The sequence below is a fragment of the Myiozetetes cayanensis genome, unplaced genomic scaffold (genome assembly GCF_022539395.1).
Source record: "Myiozetetes cayanensis isolate MyiCay16 unplaced genomic scaffold, myiCay2020 scf24, whole genome shotgun sequence".
In the NCBI taxonomy this organism is placed as follows: Eukaryota; Metazoa; Chordata; class Aves; order Passeriformes; family Tyrannidae; genus Myiozetetes; species Myiozetetes cayanensis.
The window spans coordinates 767463-792188 of NW_026087456.1; positions in this window are offsets into that span (position 1 = coordinate 767463).

Consider the following 24726-nt stretch of genomic DNA (forward strand, 5'->3'; position numbering starts at 1 on the left):
AATAGACCCTCCCTCTGGTCCTTAAGCCTTGGGTGTGAAAAGCTGTGTACCTGCCTTTCCTTGCCTGGTGACCTGGTACCAAACTATCCAAGTGAACAAGTGCCACCTGGTGCTTAACGCAGGCAGGAGAGTGGAAACAAGGTAAGTTGTGGGGATGCCAAAGGGTGGGAAATGGCCACAGCACAGCAGGCACCCCATTGGTGGGGTTGAGAATGGACTGGTTTGGATGTGCAGGACACCACTAGCAGTGGCTGATGCCAGCCCTGGTGACCCCTGCTCTCCTGCTTTCTCCCATTCGTGGGGATCTGGATGTTGTGGTGGCCTCCTGGCAGGGCAGTGCTGCTCGTGGTCAGGGAGGTTGTCCTGGCACGGGAGCCGTATCTACTGTAGCTGTTAATTGTGACTACACTGCGTGGTTCAGAGGTGCTATGTCAGAAGTGCTAACATATTTGGGTTGTTTTAGCAGAATAGTTGGGTTGCTGCTGACATTTGGCATTAGACTGGGGGTATCAAGCAGAGAATAACCCTTCTTAAAAATCCATATTTTTTTGTGCAGAGGCCAGGCACTGCAATTCCAAGTAGAGTCATCTAAGGCCCAGCCCTCTCCCTGATTTACTTTTTATAGTTTTTAGACTTTGCATTTTTAAGGTTACTTTTTTTCTTTAAGGATTGCTTATGTTGAGAGAAAGAAATTATAATTTTAGAGTGAATATGTTTGTTTTGGGCTAATCTCAGGATGATATAAAATAGCTTGGGGATCTGAGAAATAAGACAGTAGTCAATGCTATCCTTCTGTTCCTTTATGTGTTATAAGCAGATTCATGTCACTCTTATGTATCCTGATACACTTGTATTTTAAAGACGATTTTCTCTTTGTCTCTTTCTATTATTCACAGTGCTTTGATATCTATGTGTCAAAGAATTGCAGGAAAAAAAAAACCAAATCTGTGCATCTGAGAGGAGGTGTGAAACATTTTAACTCCAAAAGAGAATTTTTTCATTAAGATATAAATAAATAAGAGTGTGGATTATATTTGAAGGTAGTTCTCTTCTATTCAGTATCTACAGCAATGGCTGTGTTTTATAGAATATAAAACTTGTTACTTTCTTTTAGAGAACAGTTTCCTTTGCCTCTGTAGACATCAGTGATCAGAGTGAATCACATTAATTTAATCCTGTACCTTTTGACATTCCTGGGAGCTTTTTCACTGACTGTGGTGAAGCCAGAATCTATCTAATAAATTTTTACTTGGGTGACAGAGTTTAAACCCAGGTGAAACTGTTTCCTGCCAGCACTGTATGATTTTACTTATGTGTGTTTCTCAACTGTGTAATGGGATGTTAATCCAGACTTCCAGGTGCCAGGAGGAGTGTTAGAGAAAGAAGAGGTGTTTGATCTTACCTTTTCTCTCTTTAAGAGGTTTCCTGCCATATAGAAAATGTAGCAAGGAAGTTTTCCTGCTTCATGTCCAGATGAGACTCTATAAAACCACTCTGGAAAAAGCCCTGCTGTAAGTCTGATATCCAGCCGCTGACCCTGGGCTCCTTGGGAGCACAGTGCATGGCTTCCCCCATCCTCAAGCTCTCCAAGCTGGTGGGGTCTGGCTCAGACCCTGGTGTAGGGTACACTTGAAATACTTTAAAATATGGAAATCTGTTTCTGCCAAAAGAGGCAAGATGCTGTAGTGAAGCTGGTAAGGCTCAGTAGGTGCTCAGCTATAGGTCTGTGCTGTTTGTGGAGCTGGAGAGGAAGAGGGCAGGACCAGCACTAGCTGGTTGTGAACTGACTGCATTTGACTGATCCTAAGTCAAACTGGCATTTTTGACACTATGGCAGAGGGCACTTATGTCACTAGTGGAAAAAAGGCACATGGTGGTTGTAGGGATGCATATGGACACTGATAACAAGTGAGCAGAAACCAAATCATACAAGATCCATCTAGGTGAGCTCTTGCTGTAGTCTTTTTATAATGAGTTAAGGTAGAATAGCATTCCAAGATTACCATCTGTCTTTAATAATATTTTATTGTCTCACATCTGTTGGTTCCTTCAGTAAGTTTCTTTGATAATGTGGATTTTTGATGTTAGGCTTCCAACTAGGGGCTTAATTTTTGATAATGTCAAACTGTCCTTCTAAAATGGCATTTGAATGCTAAATGCTGTAGTTTTAAAGTGTTGTAGTAGTAATAAGATTACTTACTGCTCTCAGTATTCTAAGAAAATAGAAGTATTATAAAGACAGTGCAGCTGTTTCCAGAACATGCTGATATTTGGGAACCAGTTCAAGATTAAAATTTCATTTAGAAAGAACATAAGTGAAACCTCTTTAAAGGCATCCTAAAAAATAGATTTAACTGACCTGTGGAAAAAGGGTATCCCAAAAATTTCTGTTTCTGTTGTGAATTTTCTGTTTCTCTGCCCCACTCAATGGAGCAACATCTTACTCGCAGCTGCTGCCATTGGTTAGAAGGGTTACCAGGTAGTGTGACCCCAAACTCATAGGCTTGTGTGAGGGGAAAAAAAGGTTATTAAAGTTATTAGTGACTTGCAACAACTCTGTGTGTGGGGGCAGGGGCAGATTAGGTTCTCCCAAGGTGTAAGGGGGCTCTACCCCCTCCATATCCCACCTTCTTGAGAGCCTCTATGGTGCAGCTCTCAGTGACTGGCACACTGGGAGCAATGCCCCACACCCCACCCTCCAGAGCCCCTATCCCAGCCCCGGAATGGTTATGAGCCATTGGCACACCTGAAACCCCACACCACACCCCCTGGAACCCCTAACCCAGATCCCCAGTAGCTGGCAGACCGAAAGCCCCACCGGGAGTGTGGGGGTGGCCAAAGGAGGCCAGAGCAGATAAAACTCATGGCACAAGGTCTCTGGATGGTCACAGCCCCATTGTCCTTGGATCTGTGTTAGCTGGTTCTATGCTGGATCCAAGGCGGTAGCTATAATTCACTTTCTTTCTTTCTTTACTTTTTCTCCTGATTCCCTTTTCTTGATATTTGGGTAACTTAAACCTGGATGGATTGGAATTTGCTAAGTCAATGCTTTGTGAAATGCTTCTTGTTGGTTGAGTATGTTTATTTTAAACTTTTGCCAAGTTCCCTTATTTTCTAAAGTTTGCCAGTAAAAGTTATTTTGACCACCTGAACAGCATTATAGCCTTTTTCATGTGCACAGCTTCAAATTGTAAAAGAACTTAAGGCCCTTTTAATAAATCTGTTGTATGGATTTTTGGGGCCTTAACATCTTTTTGGTGTAAAACCTCTTTGATGAGCTCGTGGGACAAGCTTAGGGTCTTATAGCTTGACCCATGGGTAGCCAACACACAGCCTCATCAGTCTGTGGAGGAACAGGCTGAGGCAAGCAGCTGTGACTGTGATGTGGGTGAAGTAGGTTTTTGTTGGCCAGGTTTGGTAGATGTTATCTCAATGTGCTTGCTAGGCTTCTTCCAAAGAGTAGCAGGGTTTCAGCGTTCTACACAAACCAGAACAGCCACGTTGATTTGAAATCTCAACAGTATGTTTTTGTGTTCTAGAGGAGGAATTTGAATTGGAGGGCGTCTTGATTACTAAAAGACTTCCAATCTGTAAAACACTAGAGACTTTGAGAATCAAAATAAACTTCCCTGCAGTGCTTGCAGGGCTGAGGTCCTGTATTTTGTCTCTCAGATGGAGATGTGAATTGAGGCTTGACTTGAAATGTTAATATCACAACTGGGAGAGCTGCTATATCACTCAGCCTGACTCCAGAGGGAGAAGACCAATCACTTTAGAGTTAAGATGCTTGAGTGAGAAAGTGCACGTGGGCCAAGAATGATTGACGTTCAGATATATACATTTTTTTGTTTTGTTGTTCTGTTGGATGATACCTGAGAAGCTCTCTGGGCTTAGAATGAATACGGATCACTGAAAAGCACGTCTCAAGGCTGCTGCTACTACTACATAATCTATGGATATGATAATGAATTTCCATACTCTGGGGAATAAGATGCTGTACTTAAACTGTTTAAACCATGAAGTGATTTATACAACGGCAGCTTCCTTTTAGCTAATGGCAGTGTAGAATGTCTTTGAGGCTCACTGGAAAGAGTAGGCTAAGTATTTAGTGGTTTTATGAAAAATAAGACCAGCAGTCCCCTAATCTCCACAAGCAGCCAATTGAATCTGTCATTCCAGATCCTAATCTGATAGTGCAGTGGGAATCCTGCACCAGTACAGTTGTGCATGCCATATACGGTCTGGACAGTCTGGGTTTATTATTGAATTATGTTCAATAAAACATGTCAGAATGGATTCCTTTTCAGGAGATGATATATAGGTCACTAAGTCTGGGTGTTGTAGCTGTTCCATGAGATACAGTTTTTTGAATGTGTCTTAAAAAGTTAATGCAGTTAGGATTTTGCTCAGACAGTTTATGGAGCCTCTGAAAAATAAATTTAGTTTCAGTAGAATGACATTTCTCATAAAAGCCAAATCCTTCTTTCTTGAAACTCAATTTTTGAAATGAGAGCTGGCAGTTTCTTGTATTGTCAAATGTCTTTGCTCGTTTAGTCTCAGGACAGTCACTGTGTGACTTGGCCTTCTTTTAAGCTAAGGAAGACAAAAGGTCACAAGGAGAACAGTATTTCTCTCCCACATCAGAGCTTGCATTAGCTCTCATTATGAAGTTCTCTTTATATTCCCGTCTTGGCTCTGGCAATGCCAGCTGTGAGCTGTGTAATGAACCTGTGCAGGACGTACAAGGAGGGGAAGTAGAGTGGGGGAAATGAAAGATAATAACATAGAAACCCGGCAGTCACACAGTGCATGAGTATCATCCGTCTGAATGAAATCTCTTTATCTGTTAATTCCACAGCTGAAGAGTATTTTAGGTTTCAGTCATATTGCCAAGCATATAGCAAGTTGCTATGCAGACATCAAATGAAAATCAGAACTTTCACCTACCTCTGTTTAAATTTACACCTTAGTTGAATGTTTAATACTTTACCCCTGTGCTTCTTCTAAGAATTTAACTACTTTTTAAAAATTGGAAACAGTCCTATTTGCAGGTATTAATGATCACAGTAAAGATCCCATTTTTAGTTACTGTGCTACAGTGGTTTCTGAAAAATCTGTTCTCTTGCAACCTCACTTTTCCAGTGTATTATTCCAGTAATTTGAACCTCAAAAGTTTGAAACTGATACTTCTTGTCTGAAAAAAAAAAGAGTATTCAAGTCAAAATTAGTCTGTGTGTACTTGTGTGCTTCTTAAGCTCTTCAGTGGTAGTTCTAGAAGAATTCCATATGTCTTGCTGTAACGAATAAGTTTCTGGTAGGTTTTACTTGAAATGATGCAAAGTATACAACTTCCAAAAACTGTATAGGGTTTCTATCATAACTTGGTTTCTAAACTGGCGTTTAAGAATTTATGTTCAAAACTATGTGTATGTAAAACACTGAAAAAACCAAAAACAAAACCAGGAGATTTTTCACATTTGTTTTAGCATTCATGGAAGTAGACCTTTATTATTCATGATATTGAACTTTCTTTAGTGCCAGTGCATATATGTTAAAACGTGCCTTTTGTTTCTGATCCTGCTGAGAAACTATTGTACTCTTATTCATCAGAGATGAACATGAACATACGTAGGGGAAAGGCTTTGTAGGTTTTTAGCACTGATAAAGCTGCTAAAGCCCTTCACAGCATCACCCTGTCGATGTCATGGACTAGGCTAGGTTTTTAGCACCTGTTAATGTGAGGACCTGAAATAATTCAATAATTATATTGAAATAACCCAAAATTGCATTTGAATGATTTCAAATTATATTTTTGTGTTTTTACGTGTATTGAATTCTTAAAAAAAAAGCCACTGAGCAAGAATATAAAAGTATTTGGAAGATAAACACTCTTGGCTCTTACCTTACTGAGCAAAATTACAGTACCTCATGTTATAAAAAGTTTCTGAAGTGCTACCACAATGTTACAATAAATATTAGTATTTATATTTTATTAGTAATATAATATTAGTAATTATAAAGTTTAACTTTGCTACAGTTAGGAAGAACAATCCTATTTAGGAAGAGAACACACAGTTACATGCCCAGATTCCATAGTCTGTAGTAAATTTCTGTATTTTTGGTTCAGTTTTGACACATTGGTGTTTTTTACACATTTGTGTTTTTATCGTATTTTCATTTAAATTTCATTGTTTTTCCTGGGGTTGGGAGAAATTTGTACCTGTTGGAAATCAAGAATTAAACAATATGTGGAGTTATATGTACAGTTCTGCAGCGTGGATGTGGGCAGCCTAAGAATAGCAGTATCAAGAGCGATAGCTTTGTGTAATGTGCTTTGTTTGCTGAGCACTGCCCTACAGTGAGATATTCAATATGCTCTTTGCCCGGTATTTGAAGCATGGAACTAGGCGCTCCCTGGAAGTGGATTTTCTTTTTTGAGATGACTGCCAATTTATAATAATTAATGTGATAAGGACAGCAGCTGTAGCTGTCTCTTAATTCCCTCATCTTAGAGTGAGAGCTAGAAATGGATTAGTTAGAGATAAATATATCTTATGGCATTCTCTGCTAAGAAAAAGCCCATTAAAAATATTGCGTTCTTGTAGCAGGACTGGACGGCACGGTGATGAAAGCAATTTTCCATTGCTGGAGGGAATTGTCGATGGTGGACTGAATGCAAAAGATAAATGCTGGCTAATTTTAAAGATGATGAATAAAATCTTGACTCCAGGCACTGAAAATTGTTTTGTGGGAGCCTCAGGAATGGGTGGCTATAGGTTCTGCCTAGTGTGGATGAACTCGCTACAGACGTCAGCTGAAGATTAGGAAAATGGAGAAGGCCATTTTTGAGAAGTGATACTGGTTGTAGTGCTCCTGTTGGAGAAGGTTTATTATCTTTCGTGATGTGATGCTTCCTGTTCCAGTATTATATCCCAAGTGTGCAATGAAGCACGTTCTTAATTAAATGAATTATTTGGGAGTATACACACTATGATTATTCAAGAATTTCCAAAGTTTGCAAGGAATTTTTTCTCTATTAAATGAGTCATCACTGAATTTATAACAGAAATTAATTTCTGGAGTCTGTTTTATGAATCTACTGTGAAACAAAAGTCCTGTACTGTCCATAACTGAGGTACCTTTTGGATACGCTTGGCTTGATCATCTGGAACCCAAGTTTTTTTGTACATCTAACCTGGATGACAAGTTATGACCTTTGCTGAGGTAACCATGAAGGCTGTTGGAAAGTGTTTTGACTGTTTCACTCATGTGGATGTTGTTCCCCAGAGACTACCTGATATTGTTATCTCTGACAAATGAAATCATCAGATTAATTTTTGATTGCTAGATGAAGGACTAATGAAAGTCCCAATGAGATTGAGCAGTTGATGGTGGTTTAAAAAGCGGCCATGGTTTTGCCATTTGAAAAGAGATTAGATCCTTAAAAGTACTGTGCAGCCAACCTGTTTTATTATCCTTACAAGTAAACACAACATTGACTCTGTCACAAAATTGCTAACAATGTAGTGTGCATAAAATCAGGGATAGAAGAGCACTGTGTTTTTCTAGGTTGACCTTTCTGCCTGATACAAAGACCATTGTGAAAGAGCTCTGAGGAGGATACCAACATCTTTCAGCAAAAAGGTGAAAGCTTTGATGGTGTGCCCTGAAATTAAAAGCTGTTGCAAGGGGAGAATTGGACAGATGATTTCTGGGTGAGTTTGGTTGGCAATAAAATAAAGTTAATATTGAGCATAACTCTATCAAGTGTTTATGGATGCTAGATGGATTTTTCCTGGTTTATTTCTTCTTTTTTTTTCTTTTTAAAATTGATTTACACAGATTGATTTTTTCCTCAGATGCTCTCTCAATAAGGTGCATGTTGCAACGCAGGAGCTTTCTGCAGCCTTTAAACTAAGTGTCCTGTTAGCTATGTGGGAAACTTGCCTGTGCTCCACCAGTGATACGCTAAATCTTGGAGGAAGTCTTAGCATTTGGAATAATCTCACATTACATGCACTTGCAAGATTTGTGTGCTCATATTTAGAAAGCTCCACATTCCCTGTATCTATCCTTCCTGTTTTCAGGCAGGCTGGCTTTTTTTTTTTTTGTTGTGGAGCCATAATGGAGAACTCTGGGCAGCCTCTATTTACATAAAAGCTGGGCATCTGCTCTTCCTTGTGTGGAGGGATGTGTTTGTGCCTGACTTTTGTCTCTAGAAAAAGAGATGGGTGCTGATGCTCCAAAAGAGGAGATCATAGCGAAGGTTTAGCAGCAAACACTTGTGAAACTTGGATCTGTCTAGGCAACATCTTTATGTTGTGTCTGCAGGTGTATTCCCATGAATCTGCTTGTTATGTTTGATGGTTACTTAGTCATATTTGGCTTTTTTTTTGAATGAAATATATCAGCACTCTGTATCTTTGAAGCTAATTGATTTTTTTGTGTGTGTCCCTAATGCCTATTGAATAACAACTTTAACAAAATACTTGGAAAGGAGCAGTGTACTCTCCTCGTTACCAGATGCAAGGACTCCAGTTCTTTCTAGCCTGATTGTTTCCATGAAAAGTGATGAAGCTGCTCATCTCACTCCTGTGGAGTAATAACCTCACAGAAATTAGTTGCAGTATTAATGAAGCAAAATACCACTTGGCACGAGCAAGACTGGTAGGAGAAGGTGAAGTGCAGTTTAAAGCTTTAGCTAGGTGTTAAGATAACCAGATTGTTTGTTCTCCATAGCCTAAGCAGCCGAATGCAGAGGCATTTGTGATTGAAAAATGATAGCATGTGGTGATGTGGATGCCAGCAAACTCAGAGGACACATTTGACATGGTGTGCCTATTCTATAAAGCAGCAAAGAAGCAGTTAAGATAGATGGAAGTCATGCAGCTAAAAATTCTGCATGTACACTGGAAACTCATCTAAGGTACTTAGAACCCATTTTTATTGCTGTCTCTCAGGATTTGTTCACAGTTTCTGGAAAACACAGTGTGTGCTGCTGATAGGAAGATGTCACCTTTTTCTGCTATCCAAATGCCGAACAAAGAGGAATGGAAACCAAAAGGAAGCAGAGTGGTTTTGTAAAACCTGCCACTGGCAGGGTGTTTTGGGCTCAACTTCATTCAGGGTGTGTCATTCTCCAGATACCCACATGGGGAAGTAAATGCCTGCTTTAACAACATGCCTGACTTGCACTTTTTTTACCAGAAGTTTAATTCGAAGGATTAAACTTTGGCTACTGAAATTATGGAGAGTTCATGGACTTTCTCTGCTGGGGAAAAAAAAAAGTGAGTCCAGTTTCACTGTGACAGAGCATCTGGTTAGTGATTTGTAAAACAGGTGCTGTACATTTTTGGAATTGTTTCTTTGTGAACACTTATACAGGAACTGGGAGTTACTTTACTGCAAAAAAGACAACCTGAAATGTCTCAGACTTCTTTTATTTTAGGTAGACTAATTCTTATTTTTTTGAATACTGTCTTCAGCAGTTTATTAAAGACTCCAGGTGTTATCTTTGGAACTGAGATGGAGGGTTCAGGTTACACTGCTTGATGACAAACTTTTCTCTACTTGGGGATCTGCCTCATGGCAGCCATCAGTATAAACACAGCAGGGATTTCCTATTGTGTTGTTCCAGAACAGTCACAGTCACTATTTGCACGATATATCAGAGAAAAGTAATTTGTTGTGGTCCATAACTTGTAAGTAACTAATTGCAACATAGGGTGGCCCTAGAGTTCATCTGGCAGAGACCTGTAGTTACAGGCAGACTGCCAAACATGCACTTCTGAGGTGTTAATTTTTTTTTTTTCTGGTGTTCTTGTGGAGTTCAGTATATTGGATGTACTGGACTAAATCCATCCAGTTTCATTGTAACCAAAACTGCACTCACAGTACTGCAGCATATAGTAATTCTAAGATTAATGAATTACTCTTGGATGTCTTTTAAATCAGTTATACCTTCCATAATCAAGTACATGTAGTGCTCTTGTAGCTATGGTTGTCTGAAGTGAAAAAACAACCTCGTAGAAAGGAGTTTGGCTTCTCATTAGCTGGAAAAATCAGAGAAGCTTTCAAATACTTACATCAGATACTTTGTTTTGATTCTGTTTCAGCAAAAATGTCTAAGTAATTAATGCATCTAAAAAGAGCGTTGCAATAATGTCTTGAATGTTAGTGGAAATCTTATTGTGTGGATTTCAGGAGCGATAATTAATTTTGTTTTGAGCAGTACTTGCTGCATCACTAGGCAAATAGTCCTTGCTCAAAAATGTAAGAGCATCTTTAAGTCTCATCAGAACAGGCCAGGGAAGGCTGTCTTGAAGTGTCATGAATTTAATGTTAGTAGAAGTCTTTCTGATGTTAACATCCCTTTCACAATGTCAGCAATAAATGTTGGAATAAGGAACTGAATTTCACCTGTTAACTATTTATTGTTTGGTAGTGATGTGTCTACCAATGTTGGTGTCTAATCAATCTTAAATACTTTTTCTACTGCACTTGGTGGTCCAAGCAGTCAAAAGGATATTATTGTCCTGATATCTCAATTCACCATTCCAGGAAAGCCTTCAGATCTGTCTTCTCTGCTCCAGTTACTCAGGATGCAGGCTATGCCCAGTTATTGTGGGGAGCTCTAACAACCAAAACCAACCCTGTTATCTAGACATCCATATGGCACTTCATTGGAATCCCTAGGCATGTGCACTGTTGTTTGTTTTTGGTCATTTCATACAGAAAATACAATTAGACTTGGCTGTCAGATGAAATCTGTCAAATTCCTCCTGTAGGAGCTGAACTTGGTCCAGCCCAATAAATACAAAACAAAAAAAAAAAGTCACCCATAAAATTGCAAGCAGAGCCTGTGATTTCACTTCACTTGACTAAGATTCAATGGGGTCTGGTAGGCACCACTTTCTGGCTGAACAGTCTGTTTGTGTGATTAGCACCATTTCCCTGCTCCACCAAACGAAAAACCATCACAGTAAAGTAGCACATGGCTTTGCCCTGCCTCCCCTAAAAGGGCAGTTTCCTGTGGAAAAATGGAACCCTGTATCCTTCTGATGAAGAACCTTAACATCAAGATATGTTCAAATTGCTTTGCGAGGATAATCTTGCAAAGTGATTTCTTTTTATTGTTCCTTCTTGTATCTTCATACTTCCAGTGTGCCTGCCTGCTGTATGTATATGTATGTGTATATATTTATCAGAGAAGGGAAAAAAAGGGCTTCATTGTAGGTTTCATGATGTCTTGTTTTCCCGTTTCTAATACATTAGGGAGCAGCCCATATTTCACAGACCTGTTTGTCATTTGTAATGGTTGAAATCTTCTGATTGATGCTAGACAGGCTTATTGCCCTCAGGCGAGGAGTCACAGTTAACCATGTGTCAGGAGGTCTGTTGTTAGGTTACGTGAGGGGTTTGGGATGTGTGGAGTTGGGCAGATTCCTGGTGGTTAAGGCCCATCTTTCAAGGCTGAGAGCAACAGATGTCCTCAACAGAGAGAAAAGCTGCAGAAAAAAAAGGCAATTTTTCAGAATAGTTATCCCCAGCAGTGTAGCACTTGAGCTCTCAGCCATTGTAGGCAGGAGTATACTAATGGCTTGTGTTTAATAAGCTTGGGACCACATCAACTGCAGTCTACTGGTGATCCCAAGAAAAAGTTTGTGCCTTCATGTGTGAGAAGGATCTTCAGGAGGTGGTGAGTGTTGGGCCTTTTCGCAATATTGGGAGAGCTTGTTTTTAGTGCTGCTGTCTCCTGCCTCAGGTATATCTCATTTTTTGCATTCTGATCACTTGGATGGTCAGCTACCCGTATTTTTAACTCTAGGAAAAGATCTGTGAGGTTTTGTTGTTAAAGAACTGCTTTTTAGATGCTTTTCCAAGCACTGGTTTTCCCAAGCACCGTCTTCCCAGCTTTGTTTTTGAGTAGGTGACTATCTGGCCTGGAGGATGTAGGTGCTGCCTTTAGAATAGAAGGGAGGGGTCACTGGCAATGGACTGAACTGAGACAAAGTTGCTATTGCTGTCCCACTTGTAGGCATCGAGGACAGACGGTTCCTGGAAAGACAGCAGGAGCTGATTCATGACTGCTTTGTGTAGTATAGTCTAGTTGTGTGTATAATGTGGGGAAATAAAACTACATTATTAGAGTTCATTATTAATCTTTCCTTTAAGCCATATTCAACAATAAGAATGGAGGAGGGGGAAATCTTCTTGCATCCCAGTTCCCTTTTCTAGCATTGTGGTCTTATTGCCCAGTGTTTGTGCTCGTGACAATACAGTCTTTTCTTGTAATCATCTTCATTTGTAATGCTTCCATTTGGTGTGAGATGTCACTTTGACAGAAGGCTATTCAGGGCTTTAATATTGCACCAAAGAGAGCAAGATTAATCTAGGAAGGCATCTAGAATTAATGTAAGTGCAATACATCTCAGATGCTAACATGGTAAAAGTCAAATAATAGCAGAATGCTCTAAGGTGGTGATAGATGCAGCTGTAGCTAATTCAGTCTTGGTCTAGTACGTTTTTCTGCCTATAACCGTGGACTGAGACTCAAAGGCATCTCCCATCAAAGGTTTGACATTTTTGCTAGTGTACAAAAAAAAATTCAGCAAACTCTGGGGAGGTGGAGAACAGTTCAATAGTAGATTGAATATAGGGTAAACATAAGTGTAGGACTGTAATGGACTAGCTAGGGCAGTCTGCCCTGTACTAAGAATCAGCAACATAATAAAATAAATTGTTCATAGAAGGCTTTCTCTGTTAAAGTGATAAGTGTTCTTTACATTTTGCCTTATTTCTATGAGATGGTGCATGTTTTTGTTCCCCCTCCCCCCCCCATTTGGTGTTACTTTGTTTTAAAGCTGTAACTTGAGTCTTTTGACTTGTACTGAAACTGAGCTGATGACTTCTCCCCCACCAGGAAGACACTGAAAACAATTGCTCTCCTTTGCCTTTTTTTGCTGCTGGAAACTTTTTTTAAAGATTAGTAGTCTGTAGTTCCATTTCAAGATTCAGACCTTCATTCCATGCACCATTACCCATGGAAGAAGGAAAAATAGGCTATTATAACTGTAAGTGCAATACTCTAAGCTAATGACCAGTATAAGAGATGTGTGCTTTGCACATACACACTATTCGTTTGGAGAAAGTGCATGGCTTTGACATTCCTTCCTCTAATGGAAAAGCAGTTAATAACATTGAATATTCTTCTATAAAAGAGGCAGAATTTCCACCCATTTATCTTATGAGGGAAGAACAGATAGAATAAGATTTGTGAGTGAAAAATACCTCTAGGCTCAGTTAAGAGATATTTTGACACTGTAGCCCTAGCAGTAAAGTACAGTAAAAACATTTGCTTTTTATTGCTGAACAATTAACATGGAAAGTGTGTGAGTAAAATGGAATGTCCTTGCAAAACAATAGCGAGAAAGCATCTCCTGTGTGATAATCATAAAGGGTGAAGTGAGTGCACTTTTTTCTGGTAGTGTCCTTTACTTCTACATCATGGCTTTCAAGGCAGTAGCATGGATTTTGTATACATGTGTGTGCACACATTTTTTGTGTGTATGTGTGTCCATACATATTCTATCTTCACAGATATGTTTTCTTGTTTGAAATGGACTAAAGAGAGGGTCAGTTGACAGATGACTTGTATTTGGATATGTTCAGATCAGTTTTCTGTGAGATTTGCTTTCACATCATTAGGTTTTTTTATATTCACATGACCAGCTGCTCAGTTCCAACTGTTGATAAACCATTTTTAGTTTTTATAAGGATTCAGTCCCACTGGACTTTTCCCCCCTATCTCATGGTACAAACGAAGCTAATTTTTCCAAGCAGTACTTGGAAGTGACTGCTTTAAATTAACACAGTATGTGCCAGCCCAGTAAAACTGTTTAAAGCTTTAAATGATTAGGACCTGTCTGCAAACTCATTCAACGTTCTACTATAGCGTTTCTTTACTTTGCTGATCCACTTATCGACAACCACAGATCACACTTGTCCTGTTTCTTTCTAAAGATGTTGGCACTCGATTCAGTTGTCTACCAGTAGCTTATAAAAGGGTATCCCTCTAGATAAATTTGGATTGGGTCCAAAACATGTAAATAACTAGACCCTCCTTGCAGAAGGGAGATATAAAGGAAACCAGATTAACAGCTCTCATGTGAGATTCTTAACCCATGGATTCTTCTTAGGATAACCTGTAGATAAAACTGTCTGACCTGACCAATGACTGAAAAAGATGGGAAGCTTTTGGGTCACAGTAATCCTTCTGAAATTAGTGACATTTCAAAAAGGGCCTAGCTGATTTTGGTGTTTGAATTTTTGTTTTCTTTTAGAAGACACTGTATGAAACTAATCAGAAAATGTTCCTTGATCTATGTACCTCTTCCCTCCACTGAGTCTGACCAAATCTGTGTTTTTGTCCTGATCATCGTAATTTACTTTAATTTCTTTTACAGTCTCTTAAGGCACCTTGGTTCTCAGCCCACTTCCTTGTCAGCTGTAACTGCTTTTGTTCATTACTGTCACTTCCTTCCTCCAAGACTTTTGTTCTGGGGTTCCTCTCCTTGTTCTGAACCATTATCTCTGGATGCCTCAATTTTTTTTCTTCAGCAAGTCCCTTACTGCCTTGTGGTGTTGCATCTGTAACATAAGAATGTCTTAGCATTTGTCTGGTTTTCTTTGAATACTAAAGATTTTGCATGGTCGTATGTAAGGCCCCAGTCTTGCACGGTGAGTTTCCTAAGGGGCTTTGGTTCTTAGGCAGCACTGGGAAAAAACTCTATTTCCAGGCGGTTAAACAACACACTTTTACTGACAAACCTTGGAAAATAAGGGATTAATAATGATTATATTTGATCTTATACGATCAAATACCTTTTCTTTTCCAACACTTGATATGAAAAATTGACTTGTGAAGTTTATCACTGTATTTATTTGATTTGCCTGGTAGGAATACTGATCAGAAAACAGCAGGCTGTAGCCCCTGAGATCTCTGTGAATTATGTTAAGGAATTATGTGACATATGAATTACATTCTCTTTTCAAGTTTGTTATACATCATAACTCCAATTATATTTGGAGTTGAAAAAGAAACATACTTTGGAAATTGGTTGAAAAATTTCTATTAACTGGAATTACAGCAGAGATTTTTCTGGCACTAAATGCATTTGAAAACTCTGTTACTCATGTCTCTTGAGTGTTAAGTAAGAAATGTAGGAATGCTAAGAACTGAGGATGTGGTTGTGTGATCTCCTTGTGAAGGGGCTTTCTTTTAAGTGGATGGAAGGTTAAATACACCTTTATGATTCTGGGTTTACAGCAATCATAAGGTTATTATTAATGGCCAAGGCTTATTAATGATGTGTGCAATATAAAATTAGAGCTTTATTCTGGGTGTGAATTGTAATTTGTCACTTTGAGATGGGTATTGAGGGCCTGGTCATTCTCAAACTTGAAAGCTTTATTATTTCTATGGGCCTAATTGGGTTATTTTGCTATACAGCTGAAGCAAGGATAGATTGTCTTTAGTTAGAAGGGCTTTTGTGGAAGGCAAGGAGAGGGAAGCTTTGTGGCGTCACTAATTCGAGCAATGGTATTTCATTTCTTAAGAGTTAAGCATGAGGTGGGCTTAAATCCTGGGTATAGGACTACTGAATGGTACCTAGGCTGTACACTTGCTCCCAGAAAAAGGCAATGCTGTTGCACTTAGGAAAAATACAAGACCCTCAATAATTAAAATACTGTACTTAAAAAAAAAAGGGGGGGGGGGAATAAAAATCCAGTCTCTGCCAGTTACTTCATCTTCTGTGGAATCAATCCAGCCCTCAGCCCTTTGTAGTGCTCCCTGGTACAATCTTGCTAATTAATCTTTAGCTTTTGTAGATTCAGGGCAAGTGATATCTTTCTACTTTCTTGGTCTCTGGCAAAGTACTTGGTGGGGGGAAGGATAGGAGGGAAACAACAGTCTTTCTTTAGACCAGGTGATTGCCAATGCAAGTTAGAATTCAGCTTGTTAAGCAATAATCCCTGTGAATAAATGTTAAGGAATTATGAGAGATGGAGAGATAATTTCAATACGTGAAAGAATGAATGCTATGAAATTCGAGTAATGAATCTACAAAATACCATGCTATACAATTCCCTTTGCTTAATATAAATACAACTTTGCCTAAGCCTTTAACAGGTCTGTAGCCATGGCATTTAATTGCCAGCTGCCTTTAAACCTTGAGCAGGTCAGCAGAGACACAATGCTATCAGGGATAATTTGTCATTTATGTATTTCCATGGAGTGATATATAATGTCTTGCTGAGAAGGGTCCTTGTGGGTGTCAAATACTGCTGCTGCCTGTAATGGAAATAAAGGAAAAAATAAAAGGCTGGCAAGTAGATGTTTCTGTAAATGTAACTTTTAGTTTGCAAGTAACCTTGAGGATAAAAGATAATTTCACCTCTGCTGGGGGGCAGTAAAGAGGTGGCAGGTGAACAGTTCAACCTCAGTGTTATTTATTGATTGAAAACAACTCCCAGCATGTGTACTCCTTTGGAAATTTATTGAGGCCAATTGAACATACAGAGTGTGATATATGCAGACTTGCTCTCTTCCCTTTCCTCATTTCAATTTTTAAGTGCTTCCTTGAGACACATATAGAATTAGCCATCACATCTGGCATGTGGTGTGCATTTAGGGCTGGAGCCAAAACCTATTGAAATTGTTGGTTGTCTTTCAATTGACTTCAACTGGCTTTGGCTCAAGCCTTCAAGAAGAACGAAAAGAAAAAAGAAAAAATATGGCTGCATATGGTGCTATCTAAAAGAACTGAAACAAACCCAAACCTTGTTTATCCTCTCAAAATAAGTGCAGATAGGGAAGGTGGAGAGAGCAGGAACAAAGGGGAATAAAACTCTGGATACTTTTAGTAACAGTGACCATTTTTTTAGAATCATAGAACCTTTAAGTTTGGAAAAGACCTCTAAGATCAAAGAGTCCAACAAAAAGGTGAGGTGGTGCCTTTTAAAGCAAATGTTTCAATTTGCTTTGATTCTCCAGCAGGAAAAACCTGGGCAAAAAAGGATTATGATTCACTTCAAGGTGTCATGTTGCTCCTGTTTGGGCCATACTTTGTTTGGCTGCTCACAACACAGCTTTGATTCTGACTGTACACATTGCTGGAATTTATGGACCTTAGAAATCCTGAAATCTGGCAACCCTCCCAATACAAAGCAAAAAGTGCTCTATAAACATGCATCCATCATGTATTGTTTCGTGCTGCCAATCTCTTGTGTTTTCTTTTTCATTCTGTGCCTGTCACACCTTGCAAAGGCAAACTGGCCCTGTTTTACCAAGGCTTTGTGAAGGAAAAAAAAGTGTTTAAGAAATTTTTTAACTCTACTCCCATATTCATTGCTTTTGGTTATTGTGAAGGTGTCTAATTGTCCTTGTGTTACAGTATTTTAGGGTAACTTCTCTGTGGTATTCCTTCAGGTATGCTGACCAACACTATTTCTGGGTGCCAGTCGTTGGCTATTGCTGCTCTGCTCTGAGTGATGAACATTGTAACTCTGGACTGGTGTGAATTATCAGTACAAAGCTGCTGTCATGGTCTCTCTTGCCTCCACGTTTCTTTCTATGTCTACAGCATGTGTTTACTGGTGCTTTTCCCAGGCTGTGGGACCCAGGTGTGCTCAGCCCTGGGATGTTCTCTTCAGTCCTCCACTACCTGGTGGGGGGTTACAGTGAACAGGGGACTGAATTCTCAGTCTGAGAATTCTCGGTCTGAGCCCTGTCTGGGCTCAGGCTGGAAGTATGAGGAGATAGTCCAACACTATCAAGCAAGTGAGGTTGTGACTGGATATGAGGAAGAAATCCTCACCCTTGCCAAGGTATCTCAGCAGTGCAGGGATTGGACCAGGAACCTGGGCAGCCTCCATCCTTGGAGATGGTTAGAGAATAGCTGAATGCTCCTTGTACTGAATGACCTGCTTGTGGCAGGGCTGGAGCTGGGGACACCCCATCATGCCTTCCAGCCTTCGTGGTCTTGGGATCTTCTGATCCCATCATCTGTTTCTCATGTAGATATGCAGTTTCATTCACTCACTCCCTGTGAATATCCTCTGAGAGAGTACTCTCCTGTCTTCCTGATCATGTATGGCACTGGTGTCAGCATGCTTTTGAAACTTTTAAAACTTTCCAGAAAACTGTGGTGCAAATGCAGATTGTAGCCTGCCAGTACATAAAGGTGGCTTATAAAACAAGAGAGCACTACTTCTTACATGGGCAGATAGTGGTAGGAAAATGGGGAACTGCTTTAAACCCAAGGAGGAGAGATTTAGGTTAGATGTTAGAAATTCGTTACTGTGAGCCTGGTGAGGCACTGGCACAAGTTGCCTGGAGCTGCTGTGGATGCCTCGTCCCTGGGAGCATTCAAGGCCAGGTTGGATGGATCTCTGAGCAGCCTGGTCTAGAGGAAGGTGTCCCTGCCCATGGCAGGGGGATTGGAACTAGATGATCTCTTCCAGTCCAAATCATTCTACGATTCTGATACTTCAGGCATTTTGGCTCTTAAAGAGCTGTAAGAATATTCATTTACCTGATGATTATTAAGGGCAATGCCGTGTTGCTAAGGAAGAAAAAGTCTGTACCGATAGGAATGGAATGGTTTCCACATGGCAGGGTGCTAAGCACTCTTTGGGTAGACAGAAAGGATGTGGCAACGCGAACGGATCTGCCATGGAAATGTACAGGGTCCAAGTATTGGGCTGCAGGGAGTGCCAGAGCCTGGCACTGGCATTAGAGAGTAACAGAGATAACACCGGTGTGAGGCGTGAGCAGGTCTGCTTGGTGGTACAACTCAAAGAGGAGGTGGTGGAAAAGGTTAAGGAGCATTAGGGCATCTGAGGAAGACACTGACTGCTGGAGCCATTCTGTACCTGTCCTGAGGCAAAGGGACCAGCCAAATGCACCTCAGGAAGTGGAGGATCCTCTGCCCTCTCCGCAATAGGCAGGAGGGGACTTAGGAGATGGAGGGAAAGAGGCAGGTCCTTGCTCAGGGTGGCAGGCAAATCCCTTCCTGGCCTCCATCCCCTTGCACTTCCCCTTATGGAATGGGTAAGAGGCTCTGGAAACAGGGTCAGGATTATCTAAGGGGTTGCCTAAGCAGAATCAGCCAAATCAGCCAAAACTGCAACCAGTTCCAAAAAGATAAAAAGAAGGTTTTAGGTGACTCCCTGCTGAGAGGAATGGAGGACCCAATATGTAGACCAGTCCCAAACCACAGGGAAGTCTCCTGCCTCCCTGGGGCCTGGGCGAGGGTTGTTGCCGGAGTGCTTCCTAATTTGATGCAGCCCTCTGACTAGTACTATTAGTGTTCCAAGTGAGTAGAGATGAGATTGAAGGATGAAATCCCAGGGTAATCAAAAGGGACTTCAGGGCACTGGAGCATTCAGTTAAAGGAGTAGGTGCACAGGTTGTATTCTCAATTCCTTCAGTATTAGGGGAAAAGACTAGAAGGAATAGGAAAACATGGATAAAATTCTGGTTGAGAAGTCTTTAAACAAGGCTTGGAGGGGGGAGGGCATATGACCAGGTTTGCTAGAGCTGAGCCTAGGGGTGGCAGGCCTCTTCTGGAGACAAAACCATTAGCCCAGCTGAAGTGCATGTACACCAATGCACACAGCATGGGCAGCAAGCAGGAGGAGCTGGAAACTGTTGCACAGGAGGAATGTTATGATGTAGTTTCTGTCACAGAAGTGTGGTGGTGGGATGACTCATGACTGGAGTGCTGCAATGGATGTCTATAAGCCCTTGAGAAGAGACAGGCAAAGCAGGAGAGGTGATGGGATGGCACTGTATGTTAGGGAGTGTTTTGACTGTACTGAAATTGATGATGAAGATGACAAGGTTGAGTGCCTCTGGATAAAGATCAGGGGGATGTCATGGTGGGAGTCTGCTATAGATCACCCAGGCAGATGAGGCATTCTACAAGCTGAAGTCTCACAGTCTCTGGCCCTTGGACTCATGGGCAACTTCAACTTGCCAGATGTCTGCTGGAAGTACAACACAGCAGAGGGAAAGCAGTCTAGGAGGTTGTAGTGATCTCTTCCACCATGCCTGTGCAAGTAAGAGGACCAGAGGAAATGGCCTTAAGCTGAGACAGAGGAAATTCAGATTAGATACTAGAAAAAAACCCTTTCTCACTGCTAGGGTTGGAATATGTTGCCCAGGGACGTGGTGAAGTCACTGTCCCTGGCGGTGTTCAGGAGGTGTCTGGATCTGGTGCCAGGTGACATGGTTTAGGGGTTGCTGTAGTAGTGGTGGGTTGATGGTTGGACTGGATGATCTTAAAAGGTCTCTTTCAGCCTTGATGATTCTATGATTCTGTCCTCCAGACAGTTTAGATTTTCTAGCTGTATATCCCCAGCTCTTTGCATATTTTTACTTTTATTATATTCTGGGGAACTCCCCTAAACATCAGCTGAGGGACCACAAGGTGCAGCTCCATGGAAATCTGGATGGGTCTCATAAAAGAGATGTTTTTAAAGAATAGCGACACCTTTATTTTTGAAACTTGACCTTGTCACATAGCTATTCTGTCTCTAGATGTCTTTAGGGTACTTTTAAAACTTTTTACTAAAAAATAACATTTATTTAATGAAAGAAAAATATCCTTGTATAAAAAAATCCACAAATAATAATAATAAAAAAGACCAGCAAAATCACTGCTAATATTTCATGTGTAATGAAGAGCCATGGGGAGACCTAGCTGAGGCCAAGCACTGCTAGCAGCACTTCAGAATCCATTAATGCAGAGAGAGTTGCAAGATTGGGCCATAATTATCTAACATAACACCAATTTAAGTAAACAAGCATTTCTTTTATTATTCCCATTGGAAGCAGTATGCAATTTTACAAATACTAGAGCTTTCTCAAGAAAACAACTGCAAAACTCTCAGTGAAGGCAAAAGGTAAATTTGCTTTAAAATTCAACCATCTGGAGACAATCTGGAAAATTGGTCTTTAAACGAGATAATAATAATTAAAAAAGCTGTCATCTATTTTTCAACTCCAACTGCTGTCCTTAGTACAGTCTAGGTTGGAATATGGCAAATACGTTAATTGAATTTTTGTTCCTCTACACTAAATATGATACCCATGGTGTATGTCCATGATTTGTGGTTTTACAGCTAGAAAATTTAGCCACAGTTTTTCCTTTAAGATTTTTATAGCTTACAGAAGGGCCTGAAATGGGGAAGAAGAGCTATAAAAAAAAATTGGATTAACTAAGAAAAAAAATTAATTAAAAATGAAAAAAAAAGTGTGATGGAGCAAAATGTGGTGGTGTCCAAGCTTCGGTGTTACTGTTATAAGGAGGTACTCACAGAGCCATTAGCTCTTCCCATTGGCCAATGCTGTGGGTGAAATGTACTCCTGTAAAGTTAATTAAAATCTCTGTGTTAAAACTGATTGCATGTGTTGCTGGATCATAATTGGTTATAGCACCTAAAAAGTATGCATATACATGGGATGAAATATCTAGTCTGTGATGTCAGGGGTGAGTGACTGGCATCAAGGATGTAAATTATGGTGTAGTCAACCCTTAGAGCTCTGCAAATTGCTGTCTGAATTAAAATTTAGCAGAAACACTGCGTTTTTCAATAGATAATCAACAAACCAGACACATCCTGCTGTTCTTTGTCTTTCAGGTCTCTTTATTTAATGGTTTTTCTTTCAGAGATCATCTTGGCACATCGCATAGAGGCTGTGTGAGCGTTAATAAGCATGTGCTGAATTTTTTGAAGACTGGAAAATAGAGCTGCAAAGTGCAGATCAATTAACCCTTGGTCACCAGGTAGTGCAGCGATTGGCAGGGGACTGCAGCCAGTGCCATGCTCGGTCTGCTGGCGTGCTGCCAGGTCAAGGAATGTCTCTCCTCCTCTTCCCCCACCTCCTGAACTGGGGTAATTCCCAGGCCTCTCGCTTGCCCTGCTCAGCATTTAAATTCAGCAGTAAACGAGTGAATCATAAAATGCTTATGCTGTGCTCAGCCTATAAATCTGGCCTTGGGATAGTTTCTAGGCTATCCACTTCAGGAAAGCTCAAATTGCCCCTTGAGATCTTTGTGCTGTGACACAGCATCCTTGTGTCACGGTCTGGCCTCTGAGGCTTCCTGACTGCCCCTCTGGACCCTGTATCTGAAGAGCTGTATGTTTGAAAGGATTGAACACTTTTACTGGAGATGAAAAAAAAATGGCCTGGTTCAAAACACAAGGGTGTTGTGCTCGCTTTACACTGCAGCTTTCCTTGGTAAAAGAAACAGGGCTATATTCCCATCTGTCATAAGCTTGGTGTGCCTCTGTTAAAGTGAGGATTTGACCCATCACAGCTTGGGTGCAAAGGAGTTAAGAACATCTCTCTGCACACTGATGAAACAATGAGCTCTGGTGTCACAAGGAGGAAAGCAGCCATCTGAACCCTGTTCAGTCAGAATGAAAATTAAATATGAACCAACTGTATGGAATCGTTAGCGTTCGTTTCTTTCTTCCTTTCTTTCTCTGTGTGGTAGCCCTGAGCCAGCCCTCCTCTCGCTTTTCCTCTTGTCTTCCTGCACTGGTGTAGTTCTGAGCTTTACAGAAGCTTGTATAAATCCCAACAGTAAATTTTGATGGAACCTTTTAAGACACAATGGCTCATCATGCCCAGTCTTTTCTGCTGGGTGTTGATACCCACCTCTGTATATTAACATTCAAGCTCCTATCTAGACTTCTTTCATCAGTCCTCAGAGCTGAGAGAAAGCAGTCTGGGAATCACATTATTTGTTGTTGCTGTTGCCTTTTTTTACCTCCTGGAAGCTATTAGGAAGCAAAACTTATAAAAGGGAAAGGGTGCTCTGCTTTTTGTGATGATGTGTCTTTTAAGTTAGTGAAAATTACTGACTTGGTACTGGGTATTAGGGAAAATGGAACCTCTTCACAGGCTGTACATTATGGCTGCCCAGGTGTTGCCTAAATGGCTGTGGGAAAAAAGACTCCAAGCCAAATTAGGTAGGAGATAAGATAAGGATACAAAAGTTTTAATGAGTCCCCAGGCTTTCTGGAATACCCCAGCGCGCGCTCGGAATACAGATGTCCACAGTTTTTATAATGATTTTTGCCCAATCCCCGTCCTGTTACCACCCAGGTTCTGCCCCTGCCACGCCTCTTGGGAATTGGGTCTGGGGGCGTTTCGGGACCCCCTCTTCTTCATCTTCATCTTCCTCAGAGCACGTAATGTCCTTGGAGGCCTTCCAGAATTCTAGGCCTGAAGGTTGTTGGGTCTATGGCTATATCTTGTTCCGTAGGGTTAGGGTGTTCTTCTACAATTCTACCTTGAAAAAGAGACTAAACAGGCTATGGAATTTAGGGAATTGATAGGGGAATGGGTAACAGGGGTTTGAGTTGGTGTGTTAAGGGTAAAGGGATAATATGCTGCTACTCTAAAATCTACATTTACTATATAACTACTTCTAAGGTCTACAAAAATAAAAAAATTAAAACATCAAAACTCCAAGGTATCACAGGTAATAAACAAAGCAGATCTTCCAGACATAACTTTCATATTACTCTTCAAGTTATGCATTTTATTCATTATAAATCATGGGAGTCATTTTATTCTCCAATTATAGCTAAAATTTTATCCCTTTTAGAAAACAGGTGTCTGATATGCTAAGATATATAACCAGCACCCAGGACTCTGTTTAAAGTCTAAAATCAATTTTTTTTTTTTTTCTTTTGGGTAGCTGAATTCCTGTTACACCTAAACACTGTTTCCTCTGGAGCCAGGGCTGTCAATGAATAACTTCCGAATGTGTCTTCCAGTCAGGGTTTGAAAATTTATCAGACTATTCCTTTTTTTGAGTGACTTTAGGAAGAGATAATTAATTTATTAGTTGGACTTCTTTCAGTCTTACAGAGGAGCAAAGTCCCTTCTTTGCTTTGCAGTCGATGCACAAGTTGTATATGGGGAGAGTTGGTAAAAATGATTGTCAGTAAGGCAGGCTAAGGCAGATAAGGTGTCCGTGCAGACTGGTTTTCAATCCACAGAATAAATATGAGACTAGATTCAGCAATTCCATCTGAAAGGCTACAGATTACTTGGAGATGCTTTCGTGTTTTCTGAAGCATGTCAACATTTCCTGACAGCTCTGGAGGGCACCATTGCACTTTGGATTAGAGAAGGCTTGTTCTTTACTCCTTCATTAATGGAAAAAATGAAAAAGTGAATAAAATAATTTTTTTAAAAAAGTATGTGTGTGTGGGAAGGGCTATGGGAACAAAATGAATGAGAGAGAAATAAACCAAGGAAAAAGGGAAAAGAAACACTAACTGAGAGTATGCAGGGGGAAGGGAGGAAGGTGCATTTATTTTTGTGTGTGTGTTGTCTATTCCTTTTCAGAGTCATGTAAGCTATAGTACTAAAGAATTGAGATCTTCCAATATGTGCTAAACTGGACAATTGTTATAAACTCTTGAAATGGAAAATACTATAATTTTGATTCATTCCCTATGATGATTTGTTAATCTTTGCTGATCCATCTCCTCACCTTTTCTGTTTCTATACAGCCACATGGAGTATTCATTTAAAACCACAGCTAATAAAAGATTAAATTGGAAGCATGCTTTGCCTGCAAGTTGCCTCTTAAAGGCAGCATAAGCACCTTGCTTTAAGTCCCACTGTGCCCGGGG